Here is a 23,536-nt window from a genome sequence, read left to right as displayed (position 1 = left end):
ACTATAAAGCTATCTATGACTCATGCTGCAAAATATATAGCTGCAGCCATGCACTGGAGAAGCATTTTTTACCTTTTTTTTTTTTTTCTTTTTAAAGGCCACCTTAAATAAACTTTTTCTCCTTTCAGTTTCCAGATGGAAGATTCCTTTGTGAATTGCTTATCCAAGCATCAACACTGGTGACCCAACATTCTTGTAAATTTACTGCTCAGTTTACCAGTGGTTTGCAGTCTCTCTCCCTGCAACTCCTACTTTCCAGGGTCAGCTTGGGCACACACTTCACAGTCCCAGAGTAGTGCACCTCAAAAAACATCCATAACACTACACATGCCCTTGTTTTTGTTGTCAAGAGAAGACAATGAAAACCTAATCATGCAGGTAATTCTTTGGAAAGGTGGGTGGAAAAAAAGGGTAAAAGATGAATGCAGGGGAGAAAAATGGATGTTATCCACTAAAAGAGAAGTGAGCGGTTACCTTCATACCATTAAACAGAAGTAATTAGTCCATGGAGAGATAAATTTTTAAAATAGGTTTAAAATAACCAAGCATTTCCAAAGCAGTCACTCAGTGATAAACAGTGCAAAAGTAGATAAGCTGGACAGCTTCAAGAGAAGTTTCATGGAATAAAAAGTGTTAATAAAGTAAATTGAATTAAAATAAAATGTCATCATTTTTTTCTCTGGTGCTCTTGCACTGATTACCAGCATCACAATCATTATGTGACAATACTTGATCTTCTCTTTTTCTGGTTATGTTTTTCATTTCTTTGGTTCATTGATTTCAGGCTTTGGGGTTGTTTTTTTCTCATTTGGTTAGGGTTTTTTGATTGTTGATTCATTTTAAATGTGAAAAGATGCAGACAGAGGTTTCCAAAGGAAAAAAAGGGAACCATACATTCAATGTCAGAGAATTACCTAAACCACATAATCAGAGACTAAAGAAGTACCTTTTACGTCCATTTAAATTCTCAAGAGCATAATGAGACCAACAGAGATGCACAGCCTGAAACCTGGTATTTTCTAAATTTTGCAAAGCCACTGGTAATTACTAAAAGACATGGGTTTATGCTAAGAACTATCCAGGGAACTATCCAGCGCATCTTACTTTTATTTAGTTTTGTTACTGACTAACTCTTCTTGGACATGCTGGGTTAATTTTACCTCGTTTTTAAACCTGATTTTCATCCCAGGGTTTGATGCTCCTTACTTCCAAGGTGTCCTATGAAACTGACTGCAATTCATGTAGAATTATGTTTTTCCTTACATTTCTGAGTAGAATTCAGGATTAATTCAGAGAAGCCAAAAAGCTGAAAGTTCATGCAGCAAGCTTCACTGTCAAAAAGAGAAATCCCTACAGGCTGATGCTTCCCTACCAAAACCTGGAGGGTGTTGGTAGTGATGTTTTCCTTAACACATCAGTCATATGTATATTTAGCTCTCCAAATTAATTAGTAATCCTTTGTCCCAATGTCTGCTCCACCACTGGTATAAATATCACTGGGAGACTGAAACAGAAAGATGCCCACATGAATAACTGTCAGGGAGAAAATGTCACACAGGCTCATCCCCCCACCCAACCCTTCCCCCTCCACTTTTCTAAACAGAACTGCTAGTAAGTAAAAGGAAAGCAAGCTGGTAGGGTTGAAAGCAAACATCACCTATTGCCCATCCAATGGGTAACAACTGAAACCTGCATTCATCAAAAATTTGCATATTAGCTTTATTAAGTCTACTGAGCACTCATCCCCACTCATCCATACTCATCCAAATGGGTATGCATTTCCATAAAAAAGTAAAGCATTACACTGTCTGCTGTACCTGGACAAAAATACAAGGAAGTTTTAAATTGTGCTGTACACGCCTTGCTTTTCACTTGAGGATCTTCAGTACTACGTACACCTCTGTCCCAGTGGTCCTTGAAGGATCAAGGAGAGTATTCTGACGCCAACACTTCCAAAATCCGTATCTTGTTTCAAGATTTTTATGGGAGCACTGTCCATCTGAAATGGATGTGGTGAAGAACTGGGGGGATTATTCTGTGAAATGACCAAATCAAATTTTTTATTTCTAAGGATATGTTGGGACAGGCACAGTAACAAAAAGAACGTGCTAACAAGTTCCCACTCTTCAACAAATATACCTCAAAAGCAAAGTCAATATTGATGATTACTCATACTGGAGCCTAATTTAGTCCGGGAGCAGCACAAGAGGCAAGAGAGGAACAAAGCCCACAGCCCTGGGTTCAGTCAACATTTTCCCTGAAAAACACCTTCCAGTCTAAAAGGTACACATACCCAAAGGCTGACTAGCAGTTGTAATTTGAAAGTTCAGTGCAATTTTACCCTGAAGCCACATACAAAAGCTGCATTAAGACAACACAGGAAATAACATGTAGATCATCATAACATAAAGCTCAGATTTTTTTAATGTGGGAGTTTTGTTTGGGTTTTGTTTTTTGGTTTTTTGTTTGTTTGTTTTGTTTGTTTTGTTTTTTTAAATGTGGTCTTGTTTTCCAGAGTAAGGACTTACTTGTTTATTTAATTTATTTAATGAGGTTTATGAAATCCAAGTTCATTAAAACTAGACTGAGATCAAAACAAATACCATGACAATCAATAAAAGACCAAACTTGGTATCACTTTCATGTAGCTTGAGAATTATAAGCTGTATATTATACCTTTCACAAAAAAAGATCTTATTAAAAATCAGATCAGTTCTGAACTGGACCAATTAAAATTACCAGACACATATTTTGCACATATGGTCCTTAACAAGTGAATAACTCTAAAAAGTGCTTAAATTAGCTTAGAAAGACAAATTTAATATTCCAGAACCAAAAAATTTATTTCCGGTATTTTTAAATGGATCATTTTCCAGTAAATTAAAACCAAGACTGGATGGAAATTGGTCTACCTTCCTTGAATTCATTAACAACAGGAATTACACCACATGAAAGTTCAGCAAATCAGTCTATGAATGTATCCATAAAACTCCTCTAGTTCCTTCTGTTTGTTTCAATACATTTAAGTGCATTTACAGTAAGATGATGAACTCATTAAACCAATTTAAAATGTTATTTTCTTTAGTTACACCCTTCCCAAGTGACTCCTATCCCCAGGCTCTTATTTCACTTCATAGCTGTTGACAGGATGGTTAAGAAATGGTTAATTCTGCAAGATTATGTCTTCCATATGCAACTACCATTCAGAATCCCACCCTAAGGGTACAATCAACCAATAAAGGCTTTGTTCTGATTATGTAATGCATGTATTTGATATCCCACTTGAGAACTCTGCTGGATGTAAAGACAGCTATAGCCTAGTAACTTTGCAAGTAAGATGATGTAATATTTCTTTGCAAGTAACAAAACATCTGAGCATGCTCAGTGTGAACCACAGAATTCAGAAGCCCAAGCACTTTTCAGTCTGAACCACTCAGCCACTTCAGTTGTGTCCCCCTTCATGGTTTGCTTGCTCTGTAGCATTTGCAAACTTTCTGATAACAAGAACAGAATCACAATTTTCTTCCAAACTAGTCACACAAAAAATCACACAGAACAACCCAGCACAACTTCACTTGAATTTACAGGTTCTCAAAAAAACTGAATAAAACTCTCCCAAATTGAATCTATGAACAAGAAACAAAAAACGTTTTCTTTAAGCAACTTTTAAAAAAAGCATATGCCAAAAAGGCAGCAGCCAAAAGAACACCTAAGAGATCTGTGCAATTCCTAAGGGAGAAATTATATGTGGAATTCCAGCTTGTACCAACACAACCATTGCTTAAGTGTTATGAAGGTGTTTAACTTTGGATTTGAATTCAAATGTTGCACATGAACACATTCCTAGTACATTCATTGTTCATCAAAGTAGAAACAGTAATATCCTCTAAATGTCATAAAACCATGCACACAAACATATACTTTAAAAGGACTGTCACCTGATGGGGGTTTAGATATAGCAGCTTTCATAGTCCAGGTCAATGAAGAAGTGGTTTTTAAAAGACAAGAAAAGTTTAGTGAAAGTAAAATATTCAAATATTCACCAGAAAAATGACACAACAAAAAAATAATGTTCTATTATCAACTGAGTAAAATCACTGTCACTTAAGAAATTACTATGAATAGTGAGAGAGACCGAACAATGTCAGAGTCAGAAGAATGAAGACAAATAAAAAAAATCAAACCCAAAGCTCTACTAGAAAACAAAGTGAACATTTTTCTTCATTTTGAGAGACGTGACCATGTTCTCTGTCCTTGATGCCATGTAATCGACAGTAACAAGTTGGCCCTATTTGAAACACAAGATTTCTAAGATATTCTACGCAGAAATGCAACACCCAGGCATCTTCCTTTCTAAACTCAGATGAATGACAAAGTGAAAAGCACACATTCGTGATTATGTGCAGATCACTTCCTGATTCTGGACCTCTTCCCTTTCCCACTGACCTCCCTCAGGGAACGAAAGTGCAATCCATGAGCCTCCCTTCCTTCCAGTACAAATGCTAAAAATACCTCTAACCATTCCTTCCCAGTCATTCCATTGGACATTGGCATCTTCACATGGCCCCCCCTCCACCTTCCAATAATAATCCACTGATGGATTTTCTTCTTCCAACATGACAAACTGGAACCTCACCTGACCTGAGTCACCTGACCAACATTAGCCTCTTTTATTGGTTTTGGCTCCTAGCTGCACATAAAAAACAGAGAAAGGCACAGAATTGCACAAGAGAAGAGAAGAAACTTGTTAATAGCTGGTGCAGTAGCTAAAAAAAACCCACAACAAACAAATCCACAAGGTGATCTGGTCTCTCTATTATACTGCAGTTATGAAAATAAATTCATCATTGTACTTGCAAAAGGTTTCACAAACATGATTCCCCTTTTCTTTTTGTATTACTTACGTTAATGCTATTCCCTGAAGCCTGCAGAACTCACTATCAAAAATGGGCAGCTTTGCTGCTTTTGGTAAGTACCTAAAATAGAGAAAATGCTTCCAAAAAAGCCAAATATCGAAGCAAAAGTAGTGAGTCCAAGTTTGACTAAGTGACCCAAATTCCATGGTATTAATACACATGGAACACAGACCAGGATATAATTTAAAGCTAAGGTATCACAACCAGCTCTGAGTCGTTTATTTTAAATATTAACTAGGTGAAAGAAGTCAAAATCCATTGGAACTATCATTCATGGAAGTTCAGACACACCCAGAACTTCTTTGTGTTAAACTACATAAACTTTTCTGATAGATTCCCAACAGATCTGGAGGCACTTCAGAATTCCCTCCTGAATTCTGAACTCAGACCCTGCTCTCCACAAGTAAAGCCACTGACAAGGGTTTCCACAGGCCCCTGAGCTATGTGGGTTTCTGATCCAGAGATACCTATGCCTACCACAACTTCTCCAAGAACTGCAACCATCCGTCATACTGACTGCTGAGAAAAATATACTTAGCAATATTTCGGGACATGACTTGCTTTGATTTACATACACAAAGATAGCTAAAAGTTAAGGCTCCACGTAGGTTCCCAAGCCCCAAGGTCAAAGCAATTTCATAGCTCTCAAAGTGTTTATTCTTGTCAAGCTCTGTATAACCTTATGTCACTCTGGACACATCTTAGGCCTCTAACAAAATAAGTCCTCCTATTTTGGTAGTGTTGGATTCATGTATGCTCCTCTTTACTCAACAGCAATATCAAGGATTGATTTATGTGAGAATAGCCTCTGCCCATGTACTATGAAAACTGGAAATAAAAACAATTAAAATCAGAAAAATAAAGTAAAACAGAAAAGAACTAAAAAACTTCATGTGTCCCAAACTTGAATCAAACTAAGAGGTCATGCACAACTGGACCTGGATTTAACCAGTATAACATACAGTAGGAATTCAAAAATATACTAGTTCTTTTGCAGCTTTCTGTTTCTAGACCCCTGTTTATTACAAATGGAATCAAGACATTTCTGTATCATTTAAAAAGTTAAACACAAAAAGGCTGCATAAGTACTATCATAAGTACTGCATTACAATAACTAGAACTACTTTTCTTCTCTGTCCTTGCTACTGGCTACAGTTATGCACAAATATTTACCTGTAAGTATAGTTCTGTATTTATTAGAGTGGAGGCAGGGGGGTAAATAACCCAAAGATCTACAAATTTACAGTGCTTAAATCTTTGTTCTGTAGAGTCATCAAAAAGTACTAAAGTCTATGTTCTTTTGTTGAATCCATTTAAGAAATTAGCTTGTTTATTTTTTCTTGAGTAATAGTACAGTGTGCTTACAAGATAAATTATTAGCAATTATCAAATGTACTATGAGATTTCATAGCAGAAGATGCCAGTACAGATTTCACTTACATGAAACTGTATCACTACAAGAAAGAACCCAAGACATTGCTCTCTTTAATCAATTCTACACCATTCATCCTGATCACACACTTTATAAGTGCAATTTGTATGGACTCTAACTATCTTTCATTTTATTCACGTTAATCTTCGTATTAGAGGCTCCTGAGTTCCCTGGCCAGAGCAAACAGAAGCCAGAAATTGCTCTGTCAAAATGCTTTCAATCACATCACCCAGGGGAAACAGTGTTAAAAGGTACAGAAGCTTCATCCTTACAACTAAAAATAGGTAACTGAACAAAACAGGTTAAAAATAAAAGTACTCAACAACTAAAAGAACTCCACACACACACACACAAAAAAGCAGACTGTAAAGCAGTGGGAAAGGTTGCAGGGAAGACTTTTTAAAGATGATAGGATTTCAGGGACTAAATTTTGTCTTTCCTTCAGGTGCTGAATGAGACTTTCCTTAAACCACTTCTTTTTGTGCTTTAGTTCAGTTTTCAAGCATGAAGCAAGCTGTAGGCTATTCAAGCTTTTTGTTCATCTCCTAAAATACTTTCTTAGTAATAGTCCATCCTGTTGACATAACACCCAGAGACATGAGATCAATAAAAGTGTTCCCAGATAATGACACAACTTCAATATTGCTGAGTTGAAAGTAATGATTCTTAAGGCTGATATGTCTCATGGCAGCTGCTGTAAAAAAGCCAAATTAATACCCTTTTGTATTTGTTCCCCTTCCTCACTCCAGGGTTTTGTAAAATTTTTGTTGCAGACTCTGGAGCTGTGGAGTGTCTGAGTCTGCTAAATACATTTCCCCAAGCCCAAGAGACTCCTCCAACAGTACCTGCTGAGGGCAAGACTAACACAAAGAGCTACATGTGACTACACCCTAGGAGGTGAAGAAATTCTGTAAATACTTTTCCAGACCAGGGAACTGAACCGCACAACTAAGTCACATTTCTGAACTATGAATCCATCAGATAGCTCAGCAATTCTTCACCCCAATGGGATCAAAGTTTTATGAGCTACATTACATCCCTAGGAATCCACAATCTAAAACAGCCTGGATAGGACACATTTGCCTCTGCGTTATTTCAACGCATACTCCTTGAACAGGTACCAAAATCACCAGTAACTTGAAGCACTGTGCTTTAAACAGGAACTAACATATAGCTACTGAAATTACAGAGAATAAGAAAAGCATTTTTGAATGTATTTCTTACCAGGAATCCTAAAGGTGGGGGGATTTATCAAGACAGAAAACATGTCTGTTATTACACAGATTTTGTAACATAGATGCAGCATCTGGAGACCCAAAGAAGGGCCTCTGGGCCTGAGAGCATGTTTGTGTTTCATTCTGCTCAACCCAACAAAAAAATTCATTCTCTCCTTGCAAATTTTGCCTTCTTTAGCAACCATACTCATTCTTCTACAGCCTTACTCCCTTTCAAAAAAGCTCTTTAACAGCTCTGTTTTCACTGGGTTAATCAGTAGGAGGCAAGAGAAACCTTTTCAACAGAATTACAACAATTACATATAGGCTTCATGATACATTTTAATTCTGGACTCTCTGTACTTAACCACCAAAAAAAGCAAAAAAAGCATGATGGCTTTGTACTCCACTTTGCATAAAATCAACGGCACCAAGGAGCCTTCTTCCAGTTCTGATGCTGCACTCAAGCCCACATTCACCTAAGTGTGTGCCTGACAGTCCCAAAGTAGCAATGGCCTCAGGAAGCTTCTGTAAATCTGCAGCCTGCAAGAAATGCACTGAATGGCAAATCCCTTCTACCTGTGTGCTGGGCTATGCTCTTCAAGACACTGGTGGAAAGGCATCAGACAGCAGCAACAAGTGCAGGAACAACAGACACGAAGGGAAAAGCATAAGGGAAGGTGCAGGATAAGGAGGAGCTGAAAGAGCCTGCAGTAACTTGATCTATTTTTCACCTCATATCATCAAAGCTTTGAAGGAAACATTCTCCCCTGGCACCATATTCAATTCATGGCAGTGTGAAAAGTTGAGTCAACAAACCTGTGCAGTTTTTATTCAAACAAGAATTATACTGGCATGGAAAGAAGTTGATAACTTTGAGTAGAATGACTGAACTCACAGCTTAGATTAATACATAAAAAAGAGACAGGGATTCATGTGGAGTCAGACTTGAAGCTCGAAATGTTTCAGCCATACCACTTTCCTAAAGTCCTAAAAGGATCTTGCTTTGACTGAATTCAAAGGAAATGGACGAAGAAAAGCAGTACATAGTGTCATTTTTTCTGCAGTACAATGATTAAAGACAGACATTTAAAATATGTTCTGTGTCATGTTTACAAACATGAAACTGAGCACCTCCCAAGGTCCTAAGTCTTCACAGGATTAGAACTCACTTTTGCTATTGCATTAATACTGAAATGGCTGTTGTGCCTCCAGAAATAGCCCAGCTAAACAGGGACACTTGTGGGTGGGCTGATAAAAAAAATCTCACTGCAGAACCCATCACAAAGAAAACTAACCTCCAATCCCAAACTTCTTCTTAAAATACACTCCTGTACAGAGCTTTCATGAACTAAAGAACATTATTTTATTTTATCATGCAGAAAAGATTACTTGGCTATATACGGTTTGTATAGAGTAGGGGAAGACATACAAATTAAATTCTTGTTCATGTTAAACTCTGCCATGCAAAAAATTGTCTTTTTCATAAAAAATTACCTTGGTCCCATATACAAGATGAAACCACCTCACAGTCAGATATGAAACACTTGCAAATTCTCCTTGGAGGCCATTAGTAGTTGAGAGGTGCAGTCATCAACTGCCCAATACAGCACCCAACATAAAAAGATCCAATTATCCTTAATATTTGGCTAGGAATTTTTTTTTATCGGTAAAAAAAAAAAAAAAAAAAAAAAAAGAGAGAGAATAATGAAATCAGTAAACAATAGGAGAATTTCAAAAAAAATTTCTTCCTGCTGCAAAAAAAAAAAATTAAAACCGCAGAGTAATGGAGATATGAATCTCTTTCCGCCCATGGTCCATAGTAAAAAACACATGAATCTGAAGAATGTTATCTTTAGAACTTTCCCCTGCTTCTGCCCCTTGCCTTCCACATGCATTTATCAGTTGTCAGTACATTTCAGACTGTAAATAAGCCATAATAACCTCCATATTTCTCTTTGCAATACTCAGAAATTAATCTACATATTAGCCCTAAGTTTATGGATGAAAACTAAGAGATCATCAAACACAATGCTACAAGAAATAATAAAGATAAATTAGAAAATTTTTGAAGGATGCTATTAATCTAAGAAATAATTAAAGTGAATCTTCTTCCACTGAGTAATGTCCAAGCTCCCACAGATTTCAGGGACAATGCTGAGCACACATTTAAGAAAAATCCTTGAAGTCACATGAGTCATTAAAACATTAAATATCAGATTCCATTTATGCAAGGCAATAAAATTCAACTTGTCAATTCTGCATATGTTTCAGTTCTCCAGGTTTCACATGCAAAACTTAAGCAGACCACCTCAAAAAAAGCTAACAGTTTTACATTATGTAAAATACTAATAAAATCTTTGACAGTATTTGTACTTCAATAGATTTTTTTTTTTTTTTTAGAATATGAAAGTAACCTAAAGATTTAGACCCCAAGGAGAATTTCAAAAGCCCAAGCTTCAACAATATCTACATGAAGTAAATGTGACCAAGAGCCTGATCCAGCCAAGCATTTCAATATATCATTAAAATCAGACTTCTGCTTAAGTCCTTTCCTTTTTCAACAAAAAAATACACAGGGCTATGTTTTAAGTGCTTTGTTGAACTGAGGCCCAAGTTCTAACTTCCTTTATTTATCTTAGATATAAAATGACCAAAAGACGGGGTCAAATGCTGCAATAGATAGGTTATGGGTTTAAGGACACTAGAACTGCTGCTATGAAACACCATGGGAAGAAAAAGGAAAGAGAAGAAGTTTAACGATGGAACTAATGGGAGGAATTCAGATAGTTTAAGATAAAGTTCAAACAACTGCCTCAAAGTCTTTTAGCTTATTTGTCCTATCTCTTCTTTGCCTCATATAATCTTCTGTCTTCCCAGGTTCTGTTTTTCTAAAGTAAAATCCCAAAAAAATGTGGGCACAAATAACAATACAAAACAATAATCAGATACTAGAAAAAAAACCACTGCAAGCAGCTGCAGAAAGTTGCCCTGCACTGACAGGAGATGCACCAATGATTTAGTAAGATTTTCTTTTGGTCTCCAATTTCTACAAATCTTGCTGTCACAATACTTGCAAATGCACCAATTCTGTGCAAAACTATGTGTAGTAACTAAGGAAACAGAACACATATTCAGGGAGAGCAATAGAGAATGATGTGACAGGCATAGCTGCCTGCCCAAAGCTTTTTTTTTTCCTCTTCAGTATAGTTCACCAGTGCCAGGATTCCACCTACAGATACTGAAAGAAACTGTAAAAATGCAGTAAAGGAAGTCTTCTTTGCAGCTCAAATCATTGCCTCAGATAAAAATAAGCTTTTCATATTAAAGTAGCCCAGAATTTTTAATCATATATTCATACCCTTAACAGGGCTTGGGTAGCACTGTACAATGTCCTGTAAGTCATAACAATAGGAGAGAAGGAAGTCAGGTCATTACACACTCAGCTGATGCTCTTTGATAAAGCTAGTTTGCACAAGGTCACATATGTGCACTTTTGTATTGCAGAGAGGAATTAATTAAGAAATGGGGTGTTTGTATGTTAGCCATCCCCAGATATAAACACAGACTTATAAACAGAAAGACTTGCATTCCCTATTCGCAGACTACCAATAAACTTATCACCAGCACTATCTGAGCTGTGTTCCTTGCAACTCCAGAACAGAACTAGATTGTGAGGATGAATTCTTGATTAACAGCTTTTGAGAAGTACCTCTTCTTCAAAGCTGCTTATGGCCTAAAACAACTGTTTCATGTGGGAGAACAAAAATGCAGGCGATTTTCATATAGACTACATAAACAGGGTGTGTGCACGTGAAGGGAAAGTTGCAGAAAAACAAAACAATTGCAAAGGGAAGGGAAGAAAGGACACCAAAACCAGGACAGAAACAATAGTTCTCACCCTAAGGATTTATATATTTATGCTTGCATACACACATACATACATATATACATGTAAAAAAAAAATGTAGTCACATTTAACTCCTACCTACCTCCCACTGAATAATTTCCTTGACTCCTCCCTGCAAATCAGAACTGGATACAGCAGAACCTCCACAGCCTGCCCTTAGACAGTGCCTTGCACCTACAGTTGTCGCATCATTTTTAAGAGTCCCACCAGAAAGGCTGAGTTTGCAGCTGAAGATATTTCCCATACCAAGGTCACCTAGATGAACGATCATTTCAAATCATCCATATTGGCATAATACTTTTGAAAAAAAAACAAGACAAACTGCTGGCCTCCACAAACATTAGCCAAGGAACTGAATAGGTCAATATCAGCTAAAGGAGAGGTTATTTTGTTTTTGTTTGGATTTGATTCTTAACTCTCCCTAGAACAGTAAATGAAATATTATCCTGGTCTGTACATTGGTATATTCAAGTAAGATGTTTTCTATCTCCAAAACCATTTGGGAAGGGTTAGTATTAAACAATTTGAAAGTTTTCTGATGAGGCACCCAATTCTGAACTTTCTCAGAAACTTACAAAGAGGATCGCCCATACAAACAAGCAGCAGAGTTCTCAAGAAGTCTTTACTCAGCAACCATGAAAGGGTTTGCCTGCAATTTTCCAACTAAAGAATAATTACCTTTTTCAGGCTGCACTCAGGGTAAATACATGCAAGATAGATAGAAGATGTCTGTCTTATTAATGAAATGCAAACATCTTAATCACCATTTGTCTTCACACCTACAGAAACACGCCAAATAACTAACTTCCCTTTTTGTTAGCAGTATGCTTAATATGACAAAACACACTAAAAGAAGGCACAAGAACAGCTTAAGCTATAGAGATGAAGACTGAAATTCAAATGCTGCAAATAAATTTATTGTGGATGCACCTACTACTTTAATAGTGTAGAATGCCTTTCAATGGTCTAATTTACCCTGAACATAAAAGGAGTTTATTTCACTGACTCCCATTAATGCTTAGTGGTTTTCAATAAGAAAATTAGTGCCTATTTCCAGTATTTCTTCCTTCTGTCATCAATGTTTATTCAGGATGTACACTAAAGGACGGGGAATACAAGAGATACATTTTAAGTTCTTCGATCTAAATCCTACTTTTTGGCTTTCTGCCTCTTTCCTAAATATTAAAACAAACGACTCATTTCTTCAAGACCTTCTTACTAAAAATAGTTGGTTGGACTGCTTAATTGTGTTAGCTGAAACACAAACATACGAAAAAGGAAAGGGGTTTGTAGAAAAAACACTGAAAAGAGAAAAAAAAAATAAAACAGATTTCATCTGGCCTTCCCATCATCACTTAAGAGAATTGTTTTGTAGTTACATCATCAGGAAATAAAATACTATCCTCCAAGGACCCCGACTCTTTACAGAAGGAAAAAAAAAAGTAAGGCTCAAGGTTCATATCCCCCCTCAGAGGAGTTCAGCTAAAGTCGCATTTTTTGTCATAATAAAATCAACAGAAAAAAAAAGAAAAAAAAAGCTCCCTTAGAACAACTAATTAAACAAGATTACTTGGAGTTTAGTTTTTCCGTTTTCAAACTCTAGGTTGCGGGACTAAGTGGAAAACATTGTACCTAATCAGTAACAACCCCTAACGACTTTATTATCAGCTCTGGAGAGGAACTGCCCTAACCCAAACCTTCCGCGCATTCTTCTCGGCCTTGAGCTGGTGGACAAACGCAGGGTTTCACACAGGGCTGGGCTCAGCCGGAGCCAGCACCCGCTGCCCGGCTGCCAAGGGCGAGCCGAGCTGCCCAAGGCCGGGCTGCCCAGATGGAGCTGAGCTGAGCTGCCCAGAGGGAGCCGAACTGAGCTGCCCAAGGCCGAGCCGACCTGAGCTGAGCTGCCCAGGGCCGAGCCGACCTGAGCTGAGCTGCCCAGGGCCGAGCCGACCCGAGCTGAGCTGAGCTGCCCAGGGCCGAGCCGAGCTGAGCTGAGCTGAGCCGCCCAGAGGGAGCCGAGCTGAGCTGAGCTGAGCTGCCCAGGGCCGAGCCGACCTGAGCTGAGCTGAGCCGCCCAGAGGGAGCCGAGCTGAGCTGAGCTGAGCCGCCCAGAGGGAGCCGAGCCCGGCTGCCCAGAGGGAGCCGAGCTGAGCTGAGCTGAGGCGCCCAGAGGGAGCCGAGCCCGGCTGCCCAGAAGCACGGCCGCAGCGGAGCGCCCCGAGCAGGGCGTCGGGGCTGCACCGCGCCTTATAAGGCAAGGCGCTGACGTAATGGTGCCTAGGCTCGGGCCGCCCGCCGCCCATCCCTCATTGTTCCGCGGGAGCGCTGGAATGCTCGCAGCAGTCCCGATGCCACCGCGCAGCGCCCGCGCCCCGCAGCACCGGCTCACCCGGGAGTGCTATAGCCCGCCAGCGCAAGGTAAGGCAGAGGGTGGGAAGCAAGCTTCTTCTGGCAGGCACTGGCGCCCTTCTGGCTTTTTCCTGTTGAGATACCTTTGTTTTTTTTAAAGAGTCACTTCCAAAAAAAAAAAAAAGAAAAAAAAAAAAAAAAAAAAAAGAAAAAAAAAAAGAAAAAAAAGGAAAAAAAAAAAAAAAAAAAAAAGAGGTGAGGACTGAAAAACAGTGAAATCTCCCAAAACAGCACCAGGAAATCTCGAAGATGTCTGGTGAATCATACATAGGGTGACTATTTCAAGCGTTAAAAACTGTCTTTAAAACAATTCCTGCAGAGGCAACAGATGAGGAATTAACCTAACATTAAAGAAGGAGAGAGTTATGAATTACACACACTTTCCAAATGATCGGATAAAATCATGACTGCATTTAAAGCTGTGGAAGGAGTCCAACAGTATTGTAATATATTAGGTAGAGCTACTGCCTCTTTCTGCTGCATTTATATGCATATGCTACATATTAGTAGACATGTACACACACATGTCTCTAAGCATTTACCATACTTTTGAACAATTTCTGCTGTAGTTTTCAGAGTCATGTATAAATTGCCACAAACACTACTCTGCAATAAGATTATGCTATGTCTAAAAGAAAGAATTGCAACTAGTCTAATTACTAACAAACTTTTCAACTCATACACACTGCTTCCTTCTTCTGTGTCTTGAGTGCAAGTGTAAAATCACAAGAGGGCAGAACTGTCAAATTTTGATGAAAAAAACTTTTAATCCTGGTCAAACACATGATGAGAGTGAGGATCAGAAAGCACACTGCTCTCTTCAAGGCTTATTCCGCAAGATGCTCAACAGTATTGCAGCTATTAACTCCAGAAAACAGGGAATGAAAACCACCTCTGACGAGGCACAAAGCACCTTGAAAGATTAGACTTAGGTGTGTTTATAATTCACACCTGAATAGTACGCAAAATTACACTGTCCTCTCCGTTAATTAAGGGTCAAACCCTGTTAAATCTTTGTTCACAGGAACAACTGCAATTAAGTCAATTGTACTGTCCTATTTCCAAATTGGAACTACTGTGCACTGCTCTTCAGAGTCTTATGTGTAATTTGAAATGTTAGAAAATTTAGACCTTAGGACCTTTAATTTCAAACTCTTCTTACAGGTAAAACATGTTTTTGTGGTATGGTTTCCTTTTCCTTAACATAAAAATAAATGCAATTTTAGGAGAGAAGTAAGGAGGGGTTCCCTTTATTTGATGTTTTGAATACTGCAAAATCCTTGTTCAGTTATATACTTAGGAAAAATCAAAGCTGGTACTAACATATGCATTGTTGTAGTATCATGCAAACACGGATTTAGAGACTGAGCCAAAATACCTTGTGTGGACTTTTTAATAACTTATTTTTGGGTTTAAACATGGAGAAAATATAAAGTAGTTATTCTCAACATGCTTCTAAAAATCTAAATATAAAGAGACATTTGATTTCAAAGATAATTCAGGTATTTGTGCATTATTAACCTGGCAATTAGATAAAAGTCACATCCATGTTTCCAACATGTTCTTTTTTGTAACAAAGTTTATACCTCTGTTGAGAGAATCAGGGAAGAGGGCACTGTATAGTATACACTGTATAGTATATACATAGAATTAAATGAATCCTAGCAACTCACAGTACAAAAACAACATATCAGAATCCTGAGCCCCTTAAAAATCTTCTGCTCACTATTCTGTCATACCTCCAGAGTCCTTGCAGTTTTAAAATGATTACTTAGTTTTCTAAATATCCACTGTCAAGTTATAAAGCAGAAAACTTAGCTAAAATATGAACAGATGTGTTAAGAACCAAAGTGACAGTCTTCAAGAAGTGCTTGAGTAGAAAGGATGAGTTGAAGAAGTCGAAAACCTTCGACTATGGCAAAGAAAAAATATTAACAGTAATGCTATGCACGCAATAAGTTTGATAAAAGCACTAAGTACATAAGGAAAAAAGTCTCCCCATAGGTAAGAGACAATTTCCGCTGCTCCAAATTCAACAAAGAAGGGTGACTTTTATCACTAATCACTGTTTTAGCAGTACCTAAAGTACCATCTGTACTCTGAATACTGTTAGCCTAAGACAAATCCTAACATCTATCAAAAGCCAGAACTCTACTTCCCACCGTCTGTCTTCCTCAGATTAAAAGGGGAAACATTCTTCACTTAATCCTTACAGGACCAATTTTGCTCACATTTATACTGGTAAAACTCCAAAATAATTAGGCTGAGACATAATGATTAAACTGTCTCACTGCTGTTTTTCCCCACCATCACCTCTGTATTACACTCCTTTATTATAACAGATTTCTTAACATGTTTTGGATCTTAATTGATCGGTATTCCTAATTTTAAGTGATTAAAATGCTAGTTTCTTTTAATTAAAAGGAGACAGTGAAAGAAAAGAATCATCACATAACTCAGTCTCAAACAATTGTATTTCTTCATCTAATTTTTTTATAGTAATTTTTCACAACATACAACATGAAAAAATTTTAAGAACAAATACATCCTCCAGAAATGAAAGTCAGCTTCCTATCAAACTGCATTGACCCTTTGTTCATTTCCCGTCACTTCCCTTTCCTCCACTGGCAAACATCTGCTGACAGCAGAATTTTTAGAGATTTGATCCAGAAGACAAGGGATAGTTTCTATTCCCCATCAGTATTAGTAAAATCAAACTATTTCTTGATTTGTGCTGACCAACAGAATTTTCATACTATTTACTTAATACTATGATGAATTACAAATTTTGCACTTGTCATGGGATTTAAAAAAAGCACCTGATTTTATTCCCAGTGAGTTTCCCCTCTGTGGCAGATCTTAAAAGCCTGCTACTTTTCTTCAGGAGAAATTCTTTACCACACATAGTTTGGCGTGGGCAATTGAGCAACTCTAGACCTTTCTTATGAGCGACTGTTCTCAAATCCTGGGTGTGGTACTACCTGAATAAAGTTCATCAAAAAAGCAATTTAAATATCTCAGTCAGAGAATCCCAAGGAGTTTACAATGTAGGAAGACATATCTTTAAAAACCATTGTATAAAACTGTAGTTCTCTCTCATTAATAGTTTACCTCAACACTTTATCTTGTCACCAAGTTGATTTGAACTTAGAAACTGTGTCTTAGCAATAATTTTTAATTGCTTTTAATCTTTCATACTGAATAGATTCTGCCATAGCACCCTTAGGGTTTAGGTTGAGCTTCTTGATGTAATTGAAAGCTTGGTTAGTTCAACCATTCACTAAACTGTATTACTCAGCTCCAAGAAGGTAAAAAAATCACTGCTGAAAAGTTCTAAATATAGTGCCCAATCTTGTGATTTAAGTGAAGTAATGGGCACTTTGACTCTTAACATGTCTCAGTACATTGTGCTGATTTTGAGGTTCGCTGTGTTTTCTGTCAACGAGATAGAAATCACTTTGATTGCATGACCAGTGCACCATGATGTTCCTGAAGTTCAGTAGCTGCATTCACACCAGTGCACCAATGGAGCAGCTCACTTCTCCAAAGTGTTCACAATTTCTAGCAGAATGTATTTGAAGATTTTCTGAGGCAGTCTGTAACCACCAGTTAAAAAAGTACGAAAAACACCTCCCAAAGCAATTGTTCCTCACCACGGCTGATGTGACTGTGGAGACGTGAATGCTCATGCAAACAACACACACTGAACACCCAGCAACATCATCGTAGAGCCCTCCAATAACAGCAATATGGAAATATTGGGAGTGAAAGTTCAATGCAACCTTGTCGCACACGCAACTCAGAACCATAACCTTGGTCATTCGGGCTGATAAATGCGTGTACCTTTTGCCTGTTGCAGAAGTCACACCTGCTGCTGCTGCAGCTCATGGTGCACATGACGATGATGTAACACAGCTGCTTGACTTCAGCCTCAGGCTGGTGTCCTGGTTTGGAGCTCAACCCAAAACAGCTGGGCAGGTGACCACCAGAGAGCGGCTGCTGAGGCAAAGCAGCAGAACTTGAGCCATTCTGCTTCATGCTGCATGCTCAAAGAAGCTGAAAAACCAGAGCTCACAGCCACCTAACTGCTCATGCCCAAACTTCCCAAAGCTTTGCAGGTGTGTGTCAGGTAGGGTGCACAAAGCTGTAGTGAACACGACTGAAAACATGGATGGGAAAAAGTCCACTCTTGACAAGAAAAACACTCATCTCGCATATGTGTCAGGGATGTGAAACAATACATCAGACTTCATTATCCTTTATAGATTTCCAAATGTCTGGGAAGGAACACAACAATAGCACTTAAATGATGGATAGAGTTTTGAAGATCTGCCTTAAAGCTAATATTCAAAGCATTTTCTTTCAAATTCATTGCACACAGCTGATATAAAAGTTTGCCTTTATTTATTAGAGACACAAAGCTTATCTAATGTTTGCATAGCAACTATCGCAATAACAGAGTAAGAGAATGAAGAAAGATTTTAAAAACTGAAATGAAGCAGCATGACACTACTGCCATAAAAAAAACCACATAAAACTGGCTGCTTAAAAATAGAAAGTAATGCACTCATAAAAATCACATGTTAATTACACACTGAATTTCAGCACATGGACAAAACTATCAAAGAGTTAAGTTTAAGCTGACTGAATTCTGTCAGCTTTCAATGGATTTAATCTTTTTTTGGTACAGTTTACACAGCTTTCAGTCATTAAGTCTAATTATGAAGAAAATTAGAAAATTTTATTACGTGTTAGTTTGGCCTACCTGAAACTAACGTCACCCATCACACTCCCAAACACAATTCTATTCTACTTAGCCACAAAGAGGTTTCTCAGAAGAAGCCTAAGAAATGACACAGTTGTTTTTGTTTTCAACTTCAAAATGCTACCTCTAGCCAAGCACGTTCTACACCTTAGAAGAGCCATTCTGTTACAAAAAAAATATCCACACAAAAAAAGGAAAGTGATTGGTCACATGAACCTGAGGATGTAACAATGCCACATTTAGAGCAGGCAATCCCTAATCTAAATACTCGAAATCCAGTATTGAACATACTAACCTGGATGTAGGAAGGTGTGGGAAAAAAAAAATACAATGCTCAAATGTTAATGCTTAAATCTGAAACATTTTTCTTAACTTGCAAAGTACTACTATATACTCTTTCATGTAAAGAGAAAAGATTTTAATTAGCAGCCAAAAAGCTAAATTCCCAAACTAACTACTGAATTGTCCTCAATGAAAAGGCCACTGGTAACCTTGGCAGCCCTAAAACTTCTAAAATCTGTGTTTCTAAAGACATATCTAATATATAAATGAGCATGTTCATTTGTATACATATGAGTAAGCAGAGCAGGGGGATGAAAGGCTCTGTAGCGAAGTCAGCAAGAAGAGCTTCACTGCAGGCCAGCTCCAGATGACAAATAGCTGCCTGCCAGGGTGGTGCGGGGACGACACCAACCGGTGGAGAATACTTAGTTAGGCTTGTGCTGGCAGATTCACACATCGGTTCCTTTGGCAAAGCAGCAGACAACAGCTGACACGAACAGTCAAGCTTACATACCTTGCTAACCCATACAAAGGTGGAAGGAGGAAAACATACCCTGGTATACAAAGGAGCAGCCACTTTGGAAAGAAAGGGTCTTCTTGGCCCTGCTTTGTTTCCACCCGCCACCTAGAATTCTATAGGATCATTGTCATCTCTGTAAATAGCAAAATTTCCTTATTTCAGTCAAGATTAACTGTGTGGGAGGAGTCAGAAATTGACACTGGTAACTTTTTATAACTTGTAAATGATCCTTTCATATATCTAGATTAAAGCAGTTAACAAAACAACTTGCAAGTTCTGTCCAGAGAGAACTCTTATTTTCAGCATTTGAAACCACAATATAAATTAATGATAAAAGCTAAAATGTATTACATCAGAAACATACTGTACATGAAAGCATGCTACACCTCCTTCATTTTCAGTGACATCTGAAACAAGAAACTATGACCTGAATACCACAGACCATCAGCCAAGAGGCAAGGAAAGAGATCAAGTAGGGCATGCAGCCAAGTGTCACATAATGATACTAAGTTATAAATCAGTTTGAGGTACACTAACAAGGCACAGAATGTTCACTGAATTCACAGTTCCTTAAAGAACAAGGAACACAAAGTCTTCATATGAAGGCACAAGGGAAGCATACGTGCACATGACCCTTCTCTTTCCTAAAAAAGCCTTTTCCTATGACAGTTTCTGAAAGGCAAAGAACACTGGAAAAAAGCTAAAGATGGAAAAAATATCTCTTGGCTTTAGGAAGACTGCTCAGACCAATTTTAAAAGAAATAATTGATCACAGAAATGCTAGAACTAGTTAAATCCACCTTTTTTTATCCCAACAATTTTGGGTTTTTTTCCTTAGGAAATAGAGAAACATTTATTTTACAAAGCAAAGAAGTTACTCCAGCTGCTGAACGCACATGCAAGTAGGTGAAAAACCCAAAACACCCTAAACACTGCTTTTGGCACTCTGAGTGGACATATGACTAAAGGGTCCAATTTCTTTTACTCTTAAGCAGGGCATTTGATCTTTAACACAGTGAACAACCAAGGCTGCGCAAAACCAGAAAAATCTTACTTCAACACATCATAATCAACAGCCCTGAGAGTAAAAATGTTCTTCCATTAGACTGTTCATTACAGGTAAAGAACCTACTTAAACTATCATTTGCTGTTAAACTGTGAATTAAATTTGTGAAGTAAATCTTGGTTAGAACTATAAACATTAAAAAAATTCTCAAACTATCATATTCAGGTTTCCAATGTAGCTTCCTGTCCTGTAGTCTAAAACAATGTGTTAGTCCTCTTTTAAAAGGATCAGTTTGGAGAAACCATGTAAATTTAAATGCTGAAGCAGAGCACCTTTGCCCAGGATAAAGATGTTTTAGACAAAACATGCATTGATGTTGCACCTTTAGATAATTCACCAAGTGCTCCCAGGTCTGTGTCACCAGAGGCCTACTGGGAGAAGAGAAAATACAACTTCCAAACATTCGGCAAGTTTACAACAGATAGCAAGGAAATGAATTATCTGCCAGGTTTCCAGAGCTATAGAGGTTCAGTACCCAGAACTGTACCCAGAAGCAATTTGTAATGGAAAAGAAAAAGTTCCAGTACAATTTCCAAAGGTCACAGAGTGCAAACCAGGAAACTAGCAGGATTCTTCATTGCTTGCAGCTCCAAAGCCAAGTTTAGCTAGTTAACCCTGCCACAATGCATTGCTACCCTACCATCTCTCTCACGTGTGCCTCCAACATGAAGTGCTGGCCAAGCCTATCTTGGAGAAAAAGGACACCCTCACATTATCAGGTCTATGGGAAAAGATGCATGTCTAGCTTCAAAATGAAACTTCTGTTTGATATTAAAGCTACTGCTGTTAACATTATTACTTACAGTCTTGGCTACTAGAAAAAGTTGGAACTGTATCAGCAAACCTGATAAAAGCCTCCAACAGCACTGCTTCATGCAACTTAGCATGAAGGAAAATTAAAATACATCAAGCTAAATTCGCAGTAACAATTAAGATTTAAGTTTTCTGACAAAGAAGAAATAGGGTGCCATCCAAGCCCAGTTTCACTCAGTTTATTAAACACATACACAGAGCTTCTTCAGGAAATAAGCACACCAGAGAAAGGGCTTACTTTTGTCTGAGGATGTATATATGCAATAAAGATTTGTGGGTATGAACAGAATAGAACCCTCAAGTAGTAATGGAATTTGAATCCTCCTGCAAAGCACTGACACCGCCTATACAATTTCTGAGGAATGTTTGTCTAATTGTTTACAACCAGCCTCATTCCTCCAAATAACGATAAATTCTCAGTATTCCCTAACAGTGCCGTTCAGCACTAAAGTATCTTTAATTTACTATGTTTAATCTATGTCATTTAAATCACAATTTCAGCACATAAATTCTTGTACACTGAGCATGAAGAGTGCATAATAAAGTTTGCAGACAAGTTTCACCTGCCTAGAAGCAACTGGTCACTGAGCAGCTTATTCATGGCTGGCAGCATGAGTAGAATGCCTTCAGTTCAAAAGAATAAGTGAGCATGGCAGTATGGAAAGTTCTATATTTTTCCACTGTTGATGACTGATAAGGCCATGGTTAGCATAAGATAGGCACAGTGCCTACTCTGCCCATAGATGAAAATGCAGTGCCAGACATCTATTTTTATATAAAATGTGTGTTAAAATTGTTTTAGAGAACATCCAGTTCCTGTAAATGTTATGGGAAAATTACATTTACAACTAATGGTCTCCTCTGAGTAACATGATGTGGTTGAGTGCCATTTTCTGTCATACCAAAAATATTAACTAACTGAAGTAAAAAAAAGTTTGTATAAATTAGATCCTTGCACAATTATGCCCAATTCTGGTCAAGACAGCAGCAGCAGAACTGCTTCAGGTGCATCATGTACCAGAACAGCACCTATTTTCTCACCTGTCCCACCCCAAAAACTTTCTATAAAAGTGGCCCACCCTGAACCTACACACTGTGATGTTTCATACAGAATAATTTTTTCTAAAACATCAGAGTATTTATCTATAGAAATTACTTAAAGAAAACTCAAGACTGTTCTCTTAATATAAAACAGTGTAAAAATATGACTTAAGAGTTACAAACTTACACCAAGCTGAAGCAACTGACTCATGCTGAGAATCAGAACTTCAGCAAACTCCTCACTCAACTGAAGGATGCAGAGTAAATAGCCAAGACAAAAACTCACAACTGCAAATATTACGCTTCCATCAATAGTAAACACAGTATAGCAGTGATAGCAAATTAGTATTTGCCTTACACAAACCAAACACATGTGGCTGGGATCATCAGTTTATAACAGCCTCACCAGAACTATCCATGACTTGGGCAACTGCACTTCCTCATTAGTGCCTAATTTTTCCATGGAGACTGAGGGTGATGACAGGCAGGGCTCCTTAAGGACAGTTTTCAGGAGCTGAGTTAACTCCTGCAAGAGTTTTTCACTTCGTAAAATCTAGCAGGAGGTTGCAACGTTATCGATTCCTAGTACTGACACTCAGAACAGAAAATGCAAACCCATTCACCTGCCCACAGGGTAAGGGGTGGACTAACCCCTGACCTGTTTATCTCTGCAGTATTGAGTGTTTTATCACACTGGTGATTTTAAAAACAGCTCAGTAACTGTGGCCAAGCAGTAACAATAACATTCTATCAGGAGTAAAGCTTAAAGCAAACGCTTAAAACAAAACTCAGGTTTGTAAAGACACACAATTTCTCCCATCAATTTAAACTGTTAGCATGTAACATCAAATATCAAATGCAATCATTTCAATGACACTGTTGTTTAAAAAGCACAAATTACAGAAACAGTAGTTGTCTGGCTTTATTTTGTGTAATTACTGCACTTAAAATCTATTTAGATTAATAATAATCCTCAAAATCTGTTACAGTAAGTTAACACTGTTTTTCCATTTTAATAAATCTGAGGATCAGGCACAAAATTTTACTTGTTATAGATGACGACAAGACAGAAGCAGGATCTGAATTAGTAACTGAAAAGTTCTGCCTCAGTCTTGTTGCTTTGACCCCCATACCACATCTCTTGTGGTTCATCTTTCCATATCCTTCA

At 37.9% G+C, this 23,536-nt stretch overlaps 2 protein-coding genes across 3 annotated transcripts in view; one reads left to right on the top strand and one right to left on the bottom strand.

The window, feature by feature from the left end:
• Positions 1 to 23,536, bottom strand: part of CMSS1 (cms1 ribosomal small subunit homolog) — a 222,429-nt gene that overhangs the window by 170,922 nt on the left and 27,971 nt on the right. The gene's annotated exons all lie outside the window — the stretch shown is intronic.
• The window catches only part of FILIP1L (filamin A interacting protein 1 like), a 62,881-nt gene that overhangs the window by 29,603 nt on the left and 9,742 nt on the right, over positions 1 to 23,536 (top strand). The window contains exon 1 of one of the 2 annotated variants that reach the window (XM_066340917.1): positions 13,776 to 13,890. The exons of the other annotated variant lie outside the window; for it this stretch is intronic. The gene's annotated coding sequence lies outside the window, so the exon portion shown is untranslated. Of the gene's footprint in view, positions 1 to 13,775; positions 13,891 to 23,536 lie in introns of those variants that run through there. 2 annotated transcript variants of the gene reach the window in all.

Source organism: Sylvia atricapilla, chromosome 2 (genome assembly GCF_009819655.1).
Source record: "Sylvia atricapilla isolate bSylAtr1 chromosome 2, bSylAtr1.pri, whole genome shotgun sequence".
Classification (NCBI taxonomy): Eukaryota; Metazoa; Chordata; class Aves; order Passeriformes; family Sylviidae; genus Sylvia; species Sylvia atricapilla.
This window is presented reverse-complemented; position numbering and strand designations above follow the sequence as displayed.